General features: G+C 38.6%; 1 long non-coding RNA gene across 1 annotated transcript in view; it reads left to right on the plus strand.

Annotated features, from left to right (window-relative positions):
* LOC109265397 (uncharacterized) overlaps nucleotides 1-9652 on the plus strand; it is a 35766-nt gene extending 26114 nt beyond the window's left edge. The window contains exon 3 of the long non-coding RNA XR_002079163.1: nucleotides 9388-9652. This is a non-coding gene — a long non-coding RNA (uncharacterized LOC109265397). The remainder of the gene's footprint in view (nucleotides 1-9387) is intronic.
* Nucleotides 9653-15028: the final 5376 nt, after the last annotated feature.

Consider the following 15028-nt stretch of genomic DNA (forward strand, 5'->3'; position numbering starts at 1 on the left):
CTTCTATATTTTAATAAATTTAAGTTCTTCCCTTTATTTCTTCATGCCCTGGGGTGGAACCTGTTTTTTTCAGTTGCTACAATTCTGATACCTTAGAGTTCACTTTCTATTCTTTCAGTTACCTGGGTAACAATTTTACATCTAGTTATCAATTCTTTCCATTATTTTATCATTTTTTCAATAATTAGCAAGGTTTCGGTCTCCTGACTAGACCGTCACTCATCTGCTACCCTATCTGGCTTTTGGTAGGGTCTGCTAGCCTCTTTGAATGAGTTGGAAAGCTTTCCTTATTTTTTCATCTGTTCCATGAAGTTTAATGAAACTCTCCTATAGATACTTCTGGGCCTGGTGCCTTTTAAGAGCTATATATTGAAACTAATTTTTAATTTCTTCTATATAGTTCTATTCAATTTTTCTATTTCTTCTTGAGTCAATTTTGGGAATCTAGATTTTCCAAGAAAAGCATCCATTTCAACTTAATTTTCAAATGTGTTCCTATTAAGCTATTCACAGTATTTTCTTAAAATTCAGTTATCACTCATATTTTAATTTGCCTGGTTATAGAATATTAGATTCAAAATCAAATTCCTTCAGGCTTTTGAACATTTGGTCCACTGTCTTTTAGCATTCTGCCAATGAGAAGTCTGTTACCACTTAGCTCTTTTCCCTTTTGTAAAGAAAGCTTCCCTTTTTCTTTCCTTCTTTCTCCCTCTATAAAAGTTTCCTAATTTTTTTCTTTAGAGTGAAGGAAATTCACTCTAAAGTGAATTTTAGAGTGAAGAATTTTAGAGTGAAGAATTTTCAGCAGATTGATTTTGTTGCAAAAAATTTTCTGCTTGTAATTCTCTGTAAAAATGTGTCTATTTCCATGTAACATGTCTATTCACTTCTAGAATTTTTTTCTGTTGTTTTGATAATTTTTTATTATTTGCCTTCTCTGGAAATCTTATCAGATGAATGTTGGACCAGCTTCCATTCCTGCCCATGATAGGGTAATAGGGATTGAATTTATGCTCTTGCTTTAAATGATTAGAAAACTGGACAAAATATATGAAACAATGGATGTTAGACATTGGATAATAGAATTTAGGACTATCATCTCTAAGAAAAGTGAAACAAATTAGGTGATTGTTATGATTGGCCCAGCTTACTTTGGGGAGGCAGTTTCCAGGCCATAATGCAGGGAGGATGCTGTGAAACAGAAATAACTTGGCAATCTTGTTAAGTTGGGTAGTTCAGGGAACTACCATTGCTTAGCTGTCAGATAGCCAAAAATTAAAAAGTATGATCTCACTTTCTGTTGGCAAGACTGTGGGAAAACAGGCACAGAGGCCCTCATCATGCTGGTGGGAATGTAAACCAGTAAAACTCTTCAGGAAATATATCAGGCAATATATTACAAAAGTACATATGTACTTACCTTTTGAACCAGCAATCTCATTTCTAGAAATCTACCTTGAAGATACACCTTCAATTATATATATTCATCGCATCATTGTTTACAACTGCAAAAATATTAAACGATCTAAATGCACATATATAGGGGACTAGTTAGTTAAACTATGATACATCCACATATGAGAATATAATGCCACTATAGAAAAGAATGAGGAAGACTATGAGATAATAGAGAGTAATTTCCAGGATATTGCCAAATGAAAAAACAAAGTATGAAGAATGTAAATAGTATGCTCTCCTTCCTGTAAGAAAGAAAAGTATATAAGAAAATATATTTCTGCTCATTTGATAAGAAGAATTAACCAGAAACTAATGCGATTGTCACCTGTGAGGCATGGGTGAGAGTTGGAAAGAATAGGGGAAGAGAAATGGGGTGATGGGGTGAGAAGGGTAATGACACTTCTCTGAATATACAATTTGAGTAGACTTGACTCTTAGAATCACGGTATGTTTCATATGCCAAAAGACAAACAATCCATCACCACCAACTAAGATGAGCGTATGCAGAGAGGAAGGGAAGGGGAGGACCCAAAATGGGATGCAAACAGTAACAAGTGAACCGAACCATGATACAAGTGAATAATAGAGTCACACTTTTTTTTGACTCTGCAAAGTCAAATCAGAGTCCAAACTAGACAGCCAGAATGCACTGTACCAGCCTTAGACTGCCTCATAGTAGGCTCATACCTAATTTTGTTATGTTTTTCCAATGCTTGTACGTCTGGAGTCCTCTGACTGTTTCACTGATGTTCAGCTATTTGTCATCACCCTAAGTGACATCCTTAGTTAACATCTGAAGAAAGCCATAGGCTTAGGAAAATGTTCATTAATGTTTAGATTTGGCTCTTTTTTTTCCATTTTAGAAAATTTGGGGTAGGAGGATGTCAGGGGGAAGGGAGGAAGAGAGGGAGAGAGGGGGAGAGGGGGAGAGGGGGAGAGGGGGAGAGGGGGAGAGGGGGAGAGGGGGAGAGGGGGAGAGGGGGAGAGAATGAATCTTAACCAGGCTCCACACTCAGTGTGGAGCCAAACACAGGGCTCAATCCCATGACCCTGAAATCATGACCTGAGCTGAAATGAAGAGTCAGATGCTCAACTGACTGAATCACCCAGGTGCCCCTAGATTTGGCTCTTAGTTTTGGAAATATCTGCTATTGGGATCAAGACCATTCCCTGCCAAATAAGGGGTAGAGAAAGAAAGAGATTGATTGGCATAGGGTTGGTGGAAAAGAAAATTCTTCTTTTGTGAAATAAAGAGCACTATGGTGGATGAAAAGATTTCATAATCATCAGTTTCTACATGATTTTAGAATGTTCTTCATGCTGATTAACAAAGATTAATTATAGTTAGCCTTTTCACTTTAATCAAAATTGGAAGAGAAGTAGGCACAGGTTTTAAAAGCCTGGTGAGACATTGAATATGTGAGTGCTTAAATGATTCACTGCTGAGGACCTGAACTCCCAGCTTATCAAGATGTGTTAGGTATAATACTGAGAGATAATCAATAATCAAGAAGTCGTTTTTTTTACCTTTAAAAATATTGACCTGCTGATTTCATGCTCAACAATTTCTCATGAGGAAATCATCAGAGACACATGCAAGTGTTTATGTACAAAGACTGCAGCATTATTTTTCATAGCACAATAATGGATGGTACCTAGATGTCCAACAGCAGAGAAACAGCTAAGGACATTATGTTACAGCTATACTGTGTCATATTATGCATCTATTTAAAATGTTTTCCAAAAAAATAATTAAAAAATGTTTTCCAAAAACTTCTAATGAAATGGAAATTCTCAGAATATTAGAAAACAATGCTACAGGGAAGCTTGCCTTCATAATGCTGCCTGCAAACAGAAAAATTCTGGGTATCAATAGCTCAGAGGTATTTTCATTATGTTAAGTTTTTTTAAGTAGGATAAATATGTGTGTGTGTATATATACTGCTTTACATGTATATTTATATATTTTTAGTTTATGCATACACACACACAGAAAAAGAGACTAGAACAATTAATAAGGAAGGGGGAAAATGACTAGATGGAAACATCAAAATTTTAACAATGTTTATCTTTAAGTAATAGGAACTTTGGGTAACTATTGTTTTCTTACTTCTATTTTAGATGCTTTCCAGATATCCTGCAGTAAACATGAGTTACTTTTGGTAACTGTTTTTCCTATTGCTCAAGCCAATAATCTTGGAGCTATCTCAATCCTTTTTCTCTAAGGTCCCATATCGAATCCATCAGCAAACCTGTCAACTCTACCTTGAAAGCAGTACTGAATCTGTTCACTCACTTATCATCTCCCCTTTTGATGGTCCAAATTACTCTCATCTGGCACCTGAATTTCTGCCACAGCCTTCTTTCTGGTGTTTTGATTCCACACTTACTCTCCACTCCTATCCTCCATCTTTAGAAGGGCTAGGAGAGGGGTTTTAAGAGAAAATTATGGGGAGTAAAACAGGGTCCCGTTTACAGAACAAGCCAAAGTCTAAAGAGGAGCATTTCTAATGGGGGAATTCCAGGAAAGCCTGATACATTTCAAGGAATACTAGAGTTTGACATTGCATATGAAGTTATGTTCCTGTTCTGTTCTTAAATTGCACACCCATCTCCCATTATCAACTCAAAACACACAATGAAAATCGTGTCTCCATATTGAGAAAGTAGGAAACAAGAAAGATGACAAATGAAGAGCAGGAAAGAACTGGAGAAAGAAGTGACTGACAGGAATCTTCCAAAAGCACTGAAGTAGAGCATGGAATTTCCCACAGTAGGTGTGAGGAAGAATTGAGCCATTTAACTCCCACAAGAAGAGAAAAGGGACCTCAAAAGTCTGGAGAACTTAAGTACATCCACTCAGGCAATTATGTTACATTAACACAATATCAGGGAAACAATGGTTTGGACCGATGTCATTTCCACATTGCTTTCTTTTTTTTAAGTTTGTTCGTTTATTGAAAGAGAGAGAGAGAGAGCATGCAAGTGTATGAGAGGCAGAGAGGGGGAGAGAATCCCAGGCAGGCTCAGCACTGTCAGCGCAGAGCCCAATGCAGGGCTCAATCTCACAAAATCATGAAATCTTGACCTGAGACATAGTCAAACACTTACTGACTGAGCCACCCAGCCACCCCTCTGCATTGCTTTCTAATTGGCTTATGTGAATATCTCATGAGCAGAGGCAGTGCCTCATTAATATTTATATGCCTGACACCTACCACAGGACCTGCCACAAAACTGGTGTCAGAAAGTCATAAAATTAGTGGATCAGCAAATTAGGAAGGAAGAAGGAAGGGAGGGAAGAAAGAGGGAAGGAAGTAAGGGAGAAAGGAACAAATAAGGAAGAGAGGGAAGAAGGAAGAAGGGAGGTAAGAAAGAGGGAAGGGAGGGACAGATGGAGGAAGGAAGAAGGAATGGATGAATTTACAGATAACAATAAAAATGACTAGTGCTTCTAGAGAATTTACCATATCAGGTGCTATTCTAAGTGCCTTCATGTACTAACTCATTGACTAAAAATTAGAATTCAGTTCCCCCTGGCTTTCTGTACCTTGTATATTTTCATTATTAGTGTCACCAATGATCAGATTCATGGTGCAAAGAAACTCTCTAATGAGACTGATTTTAAAAAGCAGATGTCCTTAATTAAAAAAGATGATGCTCATCAGAGCTGTTCTTATATAAGTTGTCCAGGTGCTGTTGGCTTATGAAAATGCGTACGAGCACCAGAGGTTAGAAATGCTGAGGGATGTCCTCATTATTCCATTATATGAACAACTAGAATTGACAGGCTAAGTCAAAGCAAAGTAATTATGCTGTTAATTCAGGTCTCCCCAAAAGCTGCTGGTCTCGGCAGTTGTCTTAGTTCACTAATAACAAACCTAACAGATTTGTAAATTTTTCCCAAGGGTCTTCGAGTTAATTCTCTTTCGTTTAGTCATTCAATAAGTATTTCCTGGGCCTCTACCTTGCACAAGGCACCATTTTAAGTGCCTGGGTACAGAAGTAATGAGAACTCTGTCACTGCTCTGTGGAGTTCACATGACCTCACAACTGGGACAGCAGAGCAGTAATCCCCACTTCACAGAAAAAGAAGTTATGGCTCAAAGAGTTTAAGAGACTCTGATTATGATCAGAGATAATGACGCTAGATTCTAATTCTTGCTACTTAGAATTTAAAACATGGGAGCTTATATCTCCTTACATAGAGATAAAATAGTTTACAGTATTTTTGTTTCTCCTCAGACTGAGGAATATTCTACCATGTGTCACACACATAGTGTGAAGGTAGAACCCTCTAGTCCCTTGTGGCAGTGTTGCTTAGAGGATTCAGTGGGGAGGTCCTTGGTGGGAAAGCCGTAGGCATCCTTGATTCCTTTCTTTCTCTCAAATCTCTCAAAAAATCTTATCCAGAACCCAGTCACTTCCCTCTGCCTCCATTGCTGCACTCTGGCCTAAGCCATCCTGATCTCTTGTCAAGATGTCTACCGTCCTTGTTCCTCTTTACTTTCCTCACCACAATAGCCAGAAGGATGCTTTTAACATGGAAGTTGGATCTTGTCACTTCTCTGACCAAAACCCTAAAAAGACTCCTCCATTTCACTGAGACTTAAAGTCAGCCAGCATCCTTACAGTGGCCCACAAGGCCCTACACAGTCTGGCCCCTATTTTCACCTGACCTCATCTCCTTCATTCTCCTCTTTGACTCTTGCTGTCTAGTCACACTGACTTTCCCACTGTTTCTCAAACCCACAGGGCCTGTTTCCACCTCAGGCCCTTTGCACTAGCTCTTCTCTCTGCCTCAGAGTTTCACCCCAGATATCTTCATCTTCAAGTCTTTGCTCAAGTATTATCTTCTTAGGGATAGCCTGCCCTGAGCACTCTATTCGAAATTGTTACACTCTCAGATACTTCTGAAATCTCCCAAACTCCCTTATCTTGCTCTATTTATTTCCCTTGTCACATTTACCACCTTCCAAAAAACCCTATGGATTGTTTCTATATTATGTTCATTGTCTTTCCGCTTCCACAAAGTTGGGAATCTCTCTTCCTTTTATTTATTTATGTAATCCCAGAAACTAGATTAATGCCTGGCATATTTAAACACCAAGCATGCATAATCATTATTATTACTATTATTTGTGAATGTCAGGGGGCAGGAATTAAGACACCAGACTTCAGGGAAGATGAGAATTTTTCATAGTCAAAGATAATTAGATTTGAATCCTAGCTCTGCCATTTACTTGGGGCCTTGAGCCAGGTACTCAGTGTCTGTGACTTTCAAGTCTCTCGAATGCAAAAAAGGGAAAACTATTACCTCACAAAGTTTCAGGATTGATGAAATGATGTAATATAGAGAAAGTATCTACATGGAGTCTGCTTGGGATTCTCCCTTTCTACCACTCTCTGCTCCTCCCCCAACTCATGTTTTCTCTCTCTCAAAATGAATAAATAAACTTAAAGAAAAAGTTTTTGGTGCAATCAGAACACAATTAATATTGACCCTCCCACACTGCTACTCAAGTAGCAATTTTGTTTTACTTTGGCCAGATTCTTACTTAACAGCATGGCTTTGAACACAGTCCTTCCCCTTTCAGTCCATACAGCTATATAATGAAAGGGTTCGTTGAGATGTTCTCGTAGCCCATGACCACTACCAGCTTGGAGACTTCCACGGGGACCAGTGGGAACCTTGGGCCTCACAAGACATTGCTTCACCTCTTTCAATGAGTTAGCTAATCTACCTCTGTTCATTACCCAGCCCTTTAAAAGTCAACAGATAATAACAAGAGATAAATAAAACCTTTGTCACTTACTGCTGCCTCAGTTCTATGCAAGTGAGATGCCAAAAGGAATTGCAACAGGAACCTTTGAACAGGAGACCAGTCAAATGGCACATGCTGATAAACTTGTTTAGAATGCAGTTTTCCACTGGAATTTCTCAGAATTAGCCAACTGCACTAACCAAGACCCTTCTAGACAGCTGTTTAGACTAGTTGTTCCCAGACTTCTCACCATTGGACATCCCCTGTTTTCCCACAACCTCCCCCATATAAGCCCAGGTCTCCAAAGTTCTTTCTACCAAATAAACTGATGTAGATGTATCAAGTGATAATGCCTGTATTTTTTCCATTAGTTGAACTAATAGTATGGTCAAAGACTTATGTTCATGGGAACTTCCAATCAGCATGAGGTAGACATATTTTCAAGCTGCATGGTTATCCTTCAAGCCGCAAAGAAATGGTGATATTTTACACAGCCTGAGCGCCTAATTTGAAGTCTATTCATCTGTTCAACATATATTTAATGAATACCTGTTATCTGCCAGACACTATTCTAGGTTCTGCAATAAATATAGCAGTGAACAAAATGCACAAAAATTCCTACCCCCATGGATTTTGTGTTCTAATGAAGATAGACAATAAGAAGAAAAATAAATAAAATCTACAGATAGCATAAATTCTAAGGGAAAGCAGGAAGGAAGGTGGGATGCTCAAAACATGGTAGGGGGACAGGGGTTTTCTCTTTCATGGTGAGGTTGTTCTTTTTAATGGTGAGAAGGTGACATTTGAGCAAAGATCTGGAGGGTGTGACAGAGTGATCCCTTGAGGCATCTGGGAGAAAAGGAACAGGCCTGAGGAGGAAGCATGCCCAGCGTCTTTGGGGAGTAACTGAAAGGACAGCCGAGAAACAGGAGGCAGAGGAGAATAGATCTAAAGAAACTCAGAGTTTTTGCTCAGGATCAGTTTTTACTATTTGTGAGAAGGGAGCCATTTGGAGGGTTTTGAGAAAAGCAATGGCTTGGACTTCTATTTAATGACACCATTTTAACAGTTGTGTGAGGCAATGGGATGTTTCCAGTAATACCCTTGAAATATTTAAAAGGGCTCCTAAGGGGCACCTGACTGGCTCAGTAAGTGGAATGTGTGACTCTTGATCTTGGGATTGTGAGTTTGAGCCCCATGTTGAGAGTAGAGATTACTTAAAAACAATATCTTTTTCCAAAATTCCAAAATTGCTTTGTTAAAAAAAATAAATAGGGCACCTAGGTGGCTCAGTCAGTTAAGTGCCCAACTCTTGATTTGGGCTCATGATCTCACGGTTCGTGGGTTCGAGCCCCACATCAGACTCCACACTGATGGTGCAAAACCTGCTTGGGATTCTGTCCCCCTCTCTCTCTGCCCTGCCCCTGCTTGATTTCTATCTCTCTCTCTCTCAAAATAAATAAACATCTCCCTCTCTCTCTCTCTGTCCCTCCCCCACTCACACTGTGTCTCTCTCTCAAAAATAAATAAACATTAAAAAAACTTGTTTAATAAACATTAAATAAAAAAATTTTTAATAAAAATAAAAATAAAAAGGGCTCATGAAAGTAGTAAATGCAGAGCTTAAGCATTAATAATAGCCAAAAAGTGGAAACAGCCCAAATGTCCATCAATTGATGAACAGATAAACAAAATGTGGTATATCCATATAGTGGGATATTATTTGGCCATAAAAAGGAATGAAGTGCTAACACATGCCACAACACGGATGAACCTTGAAAGCATTATGCTAAATGAAAGAAGCCAGTCACGTAAGGCTATATACGATCCTATCTATACGAAATGTTCACAATGGGCAAGTTCACAGAGACAGATAAAGTAGATTAGTGGTTGCCAAGAGATGAGGAAAGCTGGAGTGAGGAGTAACTGCTAATGGGCACTGGGTTCCTTGGGGGTGATAAAAACACTCTGGATTACATAGGGACGTTGGTCGCACAACTTTGTTAACATGCTAAAAGCTCCTTTAGCTTCACGTTTTAAAGGAGGGAATTTTATGGTATGTGAATCAATCTCAATCTTTTCAAACAAAGGATTTCGCTTTTTGGAAACCAGTGCCAAGAAAATGACTTTCTCTCTGCTCTCTGCCCCACTGTCCTCCCCTCAGGTAACATGCAGCACTAAGTGAAGTCAATTTTGTGAAAGCAGTCAATTGAAGTCACATGCGAGACCCCAGGAGTGACCAGCAGAAGAACCACCTGTCTGATCCCAACCCAAATTGCTGACCTGTAGAACTGTGGGCCATTTCATAGTTTTGTGTTTCAAAACCACAAAAAACCAAAAGTGATGGTTTTCTCTGCAGTGATAGATAAGTACTACAGAAATCTTTGGAGTTTCAAATAAGGTGTGAAATAACATTTTTATCGTTTAAAGACCAGTTTCATCCCAAATATACTGATGAATCCATCCATAAAAACCATGGTCTTCAGGGGTGCCTGGGTGGCTCAGTCAGTTAAGCGTCTGACTTTGGCTTAGGTCATAGTCTCATGGTCCGTGGGTTCGAGCCCCATGTTGGGCTCTGTGCTGACAGCTCGAAGCTTGCAGCCTGCTTCAGATTCTGTCTCCCTCCCTCTCTCTGCCCCTCCCTAGCTCACACTCTGTCTCTCTCTCTCTCAAAATTAAATAAACATAAAAAAATTTTTTAAAAACATGGTCTTCAAGCTTTCTAAAAAAGATAAAAATATTATAGCCTTCATTAGAGACAGTGCAGCTTACAAGTCTATGCTGGGTCACAGGGGTCTTAGTCCCTTCTCTTCAAAATGAAATCTTAGCCTCAAGCATATTAAAACCATGTGAAACCACAAACACTAGACCAAAAAAAGAGCCAAAAGTCATTTGACTCTTTACCCTATTTCAGCTAAGAATAGTATGAGAAAAATTCTGATGAAAACCAAGATAGCATTTTAGACCAGAATTCATTATGAAATGTGTTTCTAAAGAAGATTAAAAAGGAAGTATCTGTGAGCCCTAAACTGTGGCGTTTCGATTCTGTGTTATGCTGAAATAATCAAGGAACCATTACATCATTCTTAAAAATGTGAAAGACTGAAAGATGATCTTTGAACATACAATCTTGGAAACAACTTGAAAACAACCAGCACTGTTAAAATATAAAAAGCTATTTTGTGAAAAAATTCTGTAATTAGTAAAAGCCAAGATGTTTGCTCTTGCTGTGCATAATTATTTGATCTGCAGAGAAATGAGATTCACTTTTGTTATATAAATAGCATTATTTTTTAAATGGTTCTTTAAGTGATAATATTTAACCAGGCTTTATGGCTATTTATTCATAGAACCTCATAGTACTTTCCATTAATTTCTCAAGGATGTTAACATTATCTTCCTGGGGTGTTCATCATCATGTTTGATCACATATTTTGGTCAGATGGTATATGGCTTGACAGAAAACTATGCATAATGATTTCAAAATGAGTTTATTTCATTCCAATGTCTTATAATCATCTTATATTTCAATATCTTATAGCAAGGGTGGGAAAACATGGAAGAGAAATAATTTAGAGAAGTTCTTGCCCCACCACTCCAAGCCAAGTTTGCCCACTCAGTGTAGGACAGCAGAGAAAGAAAAGAAGGGTAGAAACAGACAAGAAAGGAGAAAGGAGAATCCAAGTGAAGTAAGGGGAAATATGATAAAAAATAAAGAAAGGAAATTAGATGAGGAAAAAAGGGGAGATGAGAAGGCCAGATCCTTGAGCAAGAGAATTAGGCTTTCACAAACAGCATGTCAAGCAGTGACTACCCAGCTGTTGTGTAACTATTAGGGTTCCTTCAATTTCGCACCTGTAGCTCATTCTGGCAAATCTTAGCCTCTTTTGGATCATGGACATCTTTGAGAATATGATGACAGCTATAAAATGTAGATAGATCCTCTCTCCAGGCAGAAGTGAACATATACACTTACCTTTTACTTCACATTTTCTGGGGGGTGTTCTATAAAATTTGGTGTTCTATCCCTAATTGAGAAGTTTCCAAGTCTCATATCAAGGCACTTGGGTAACTACCCCCACACCAACATTACCTGGAACCGCAGTGGTTTTACCTGGCTTCAGGATCCAACCATAATTGCTCCTCTTTCCCTGTGATACTCTCTCCACATGAAATTTGTGGCAAGGTGAGCGCTTTGCTAGAAAAACTTGGTCTCCTCCCCCAGGAGTAAAGGAGGCTACTTCTACTCTGCCACAAGCCATGACTGAAAGGCGGTGCTATCCACCCTCATTTGAGAAATTTAAGGAAGAAAGGAAATAGATTCACCTGGCAACAACTGCTAAGCCAATCTGCAAATACTACAAATATGGCTGAAAGAGCTGAAAGTCTCTTAAGTTGGTGGTATGTCTTAATTATTTGACTGAATTCAAACTTTATTTCACAATCCAGACATTAGGAGTGGAGATGTGTATGTGGAGTGATAAAGTTAATTCATATATCAGGACCCACAGAATGAAGGCAGCCAGAGTGGCCCAACCCACACCCCAAATCTAAACCTAAGTCAGCCTGCACATAGAGAAAAAACACCTGTCAAGAAAACCTAAAATACACTAATCACAGTCCTGCACCTCAGCTTTAGCTAGCTGACCTTACCCTGGAAAGTACAACCTGCTCAACTTCTAGGAAAATCCCCGACCTCCTAGCCAATCATGCCCTGTTTCCGTATTGCCGCCTTTAATGCTCTATAAAACTCCCACTTGCCCCAAATCCTTCGGGAACAGTGTTCCACGGCTTGTGAGGCACTGTACTGCCTCCATGGGCTGTTTTCCCTGGGATAAAGGACATGAAACTCATTACTAAATTGTTTTAATTTTTAAAAAATTAAAAATAAAAGTAAATTGTTTCATTTTGTCATTTGACAGGATAGAAAGACAAAAGGGGAAGGGAAGGGAGAGATGAGAGAAAAATGCTATTACTTTGTGCTATTCCTGTTTGAAGTATTTTCAGGCCCTGGAATTTTAGTTAGCTATTCTCTTCAAGTGTAACTAATAAAGAAATGCATTTCAAAGCCACCTTGAAACTGTTTTTCAGGCAGCCACATTTTGCATCGTCTGTTCTGTTGTCACTGCTAATAAATTTAACTGGTCACTTATTGAATGATAAATAATATAGAAATGGAAAGTCAGGTTAATTTTCCCTTGAAAATATCTCTCACAGGTGAGGTCAAGGATTTATAATCAACAACTATTATTTAAATAGTGAAAGTTTAGAAATTGCCTAAAACATCTAACAACTGGCCTAGGCACATAAGATGAAATAATAATACCAATTGGCCACTTTAAAAATCATGGTTTCATCTGCAAGGATGTGGAGCAATGGGAACTCCTATTCATAGATAATGGGAAAGTAAACTGACATAACCAGTGTGGCAAAATGTTGAGCAGCTTCTTACAAGCTTACACATCTATGCTATGACCCAGCAGCCCCACTTCTAGAGAAATAAAAACATGTCCACAAAAAGACAAGAATATTTATAGCAGCCTTATTCACAATCACCTCCTCCCCCACAACTGGAAACAATCCAAATGGTCTTCAATAGGAGAATGAATAAACAAATCTTGTTATATCCACACAATACAGTATTATACACGTATAAAAAAAGGAAATGCTGATAAACACAGTAACATATATCAATTTTTAAAATAGTGTACTAAGAGAAAAATGGTAGGATTTGGAAGAGTTGATTCCATCTGAAGCTCAAAAATAGGCAAATTTAGTCCACAGTAATAGAAATCAGAATAGTGATTACCAGTAGGAGTGGTATGCAGGTGTTATGTATGCATAAGTAAAAATCAGTTCATGTATAAACCTAAGATTTGTGCTTTTTACACTATGTACATTATATCTGTAAATCATTTTAAAATCATGTTCTCAGGGCGCCTGGGTGGCCCAGTCAATTGAGCATCCGACTTTAGCTCAGGTCATGATCTCGTAGTTCACAAGTTCGAGCCCCACATCGGGCTCTGTGCTGACAGCTCAGAGCCTGGGCCCTGCTTCGGATTCTGTGTCTCCTTCTCTCTCTGCCCCCCCCCTCCATTTGTGCTCTGTCTCTCTCTCTATCAAAAATAAATTAAAAAATATTTAAATCATGTTCTCAAGGAATATTTAAAGACATGGGAATTTATTATACCAGGTTAAGTGTAAAGAGCAGGACATAAAACCATTTACTGTAGTATGATACCAAATTATTCAAAAATACATTATGTGTAGAGGAAGGACTGGAGGCATGTGTGCTAAATGGCAAGAATAATTAAATCTGCTATGATACTAGGGTAATTTTTATTCCCCTCAATACATTTTTCTGTATTTTGAAATGTTTCTACAAGGAGCATATATTACATATTTTAGGGGAAAAAAAGGTTTTCTAAGCATTCTGTAACTACCCTCCCCTCCCCATTTCCATTGTTCTGATCCTGGCTCTGCCCTCATTTCTAAATTATTATAACAGACTCCTAACTGATGTCCCAGACTCAAGAGTCTATCTAGCCCAATCTGCTTCTCTGGATATTTCTTCCTTTTTAAAAAATAGAATTCTATCTTTGTGCCATGCGTGCAATATTTTTTCTTCCCTTTTACATTAAGATTTATTCTAATGTCTACATAGAAAATAAAAAGCCCACCCTTTATTAAACCTATACATCTAAGATTCTGTCATTACCATGACATTGAAACTGCTCTAGTCAAGGTCACCAATGATCTTCATGTTGATAAATTCAATCATCCATTTCAGTCCTCATCTTCCTTGATCTTCCTTTGACACAACTGATCACATCATAACCCTAAAACCATCTCTGAGCCATACTTTCTTCACTTGGCCACTAAGTTCCTCTGCCCACCCCCCAAAACCCTCCTATCCCCCATGTACCCATCTCTCCTGCTGATTCCTTTTCATCTTCCTGATGGGTCTGTGTTGGAGCATCCCCAGGGCTCAGTCATGTTCAAATCTTGATTATCTCATCTGGTCTTGTGGCTTAAACTACCACTGTATGATGTGATGATGACTCACAAATATACAACCTCAGATCTGACCTCTGCCCTGAATTTCAGAATGTGTTTCCACTGCCCATCTGATATTGCCACATACATATCAATAGGTAAGTAAAATTCCAAAATCAAACATGTCCAGCTTCCTGATCCCTTCCTCACCAATCCTGATCCTCTTCAGTCTTCTCTCTCTCAGTAAATGTTCCATCTTCCTTCAAAATATCTCTAGAACCTGACTGCTTTAAGAACCTGGTGTTCTTTGAATATGACAACCAAGTGTGTTCCCACGTGAGGGCTTTTGTACTTGCTTTTTCCTATTCCTGAAACTCTTTGCCCAAATATGCTTCTGACTTGTTCCCTCACTGCTTTCATTTCTCTGCTCAAAGTTCATTTTATCCCTGAACACTCAATATAACACAGCAACCCCTACACTCCCTATCTCATTTACCCTGTTTTATGTTTGTTCTTAGCATTTACCACCCTCTGCTATACTGGATTTACTCATAAACCTGCTGATTTTTTGTGTCTGCCCCCTAGAATATAAGCCCCATAAGAACAGAGACTTATTTTGTTAACTTGCTTTCTATTCCTAGTGCCTGGACCATTGTAGGTACTCAATAATTGACATGCTGATTATGAGTGCTAAATAATTGAAGGATAAATGAATGAATGAATGAATGATGCACTTTCTATTACCATGTCAGGGCTTGGTGGGTGGCCTCCACAGAGAGTGAGTGGGTGGTTATTTTGATGGGGAAACA

The sequence above is a fragment of the Panthera pardus genome, unplaced genomic scaffold (assembly GCF_024362965.1).
Source record: "Panthera pardus isolate Hobbes unplaced genomic scaffold, ASM2436296v1 HiC_scaffold_6, whole genome shotgun sequence".
In the NCBI taxonomy this organism is placed as follows: Eukaryota; Metazoa; Chordata; class Mammalia; order Carnivora; family Felidae; genus Panthera; species Panthera pardus.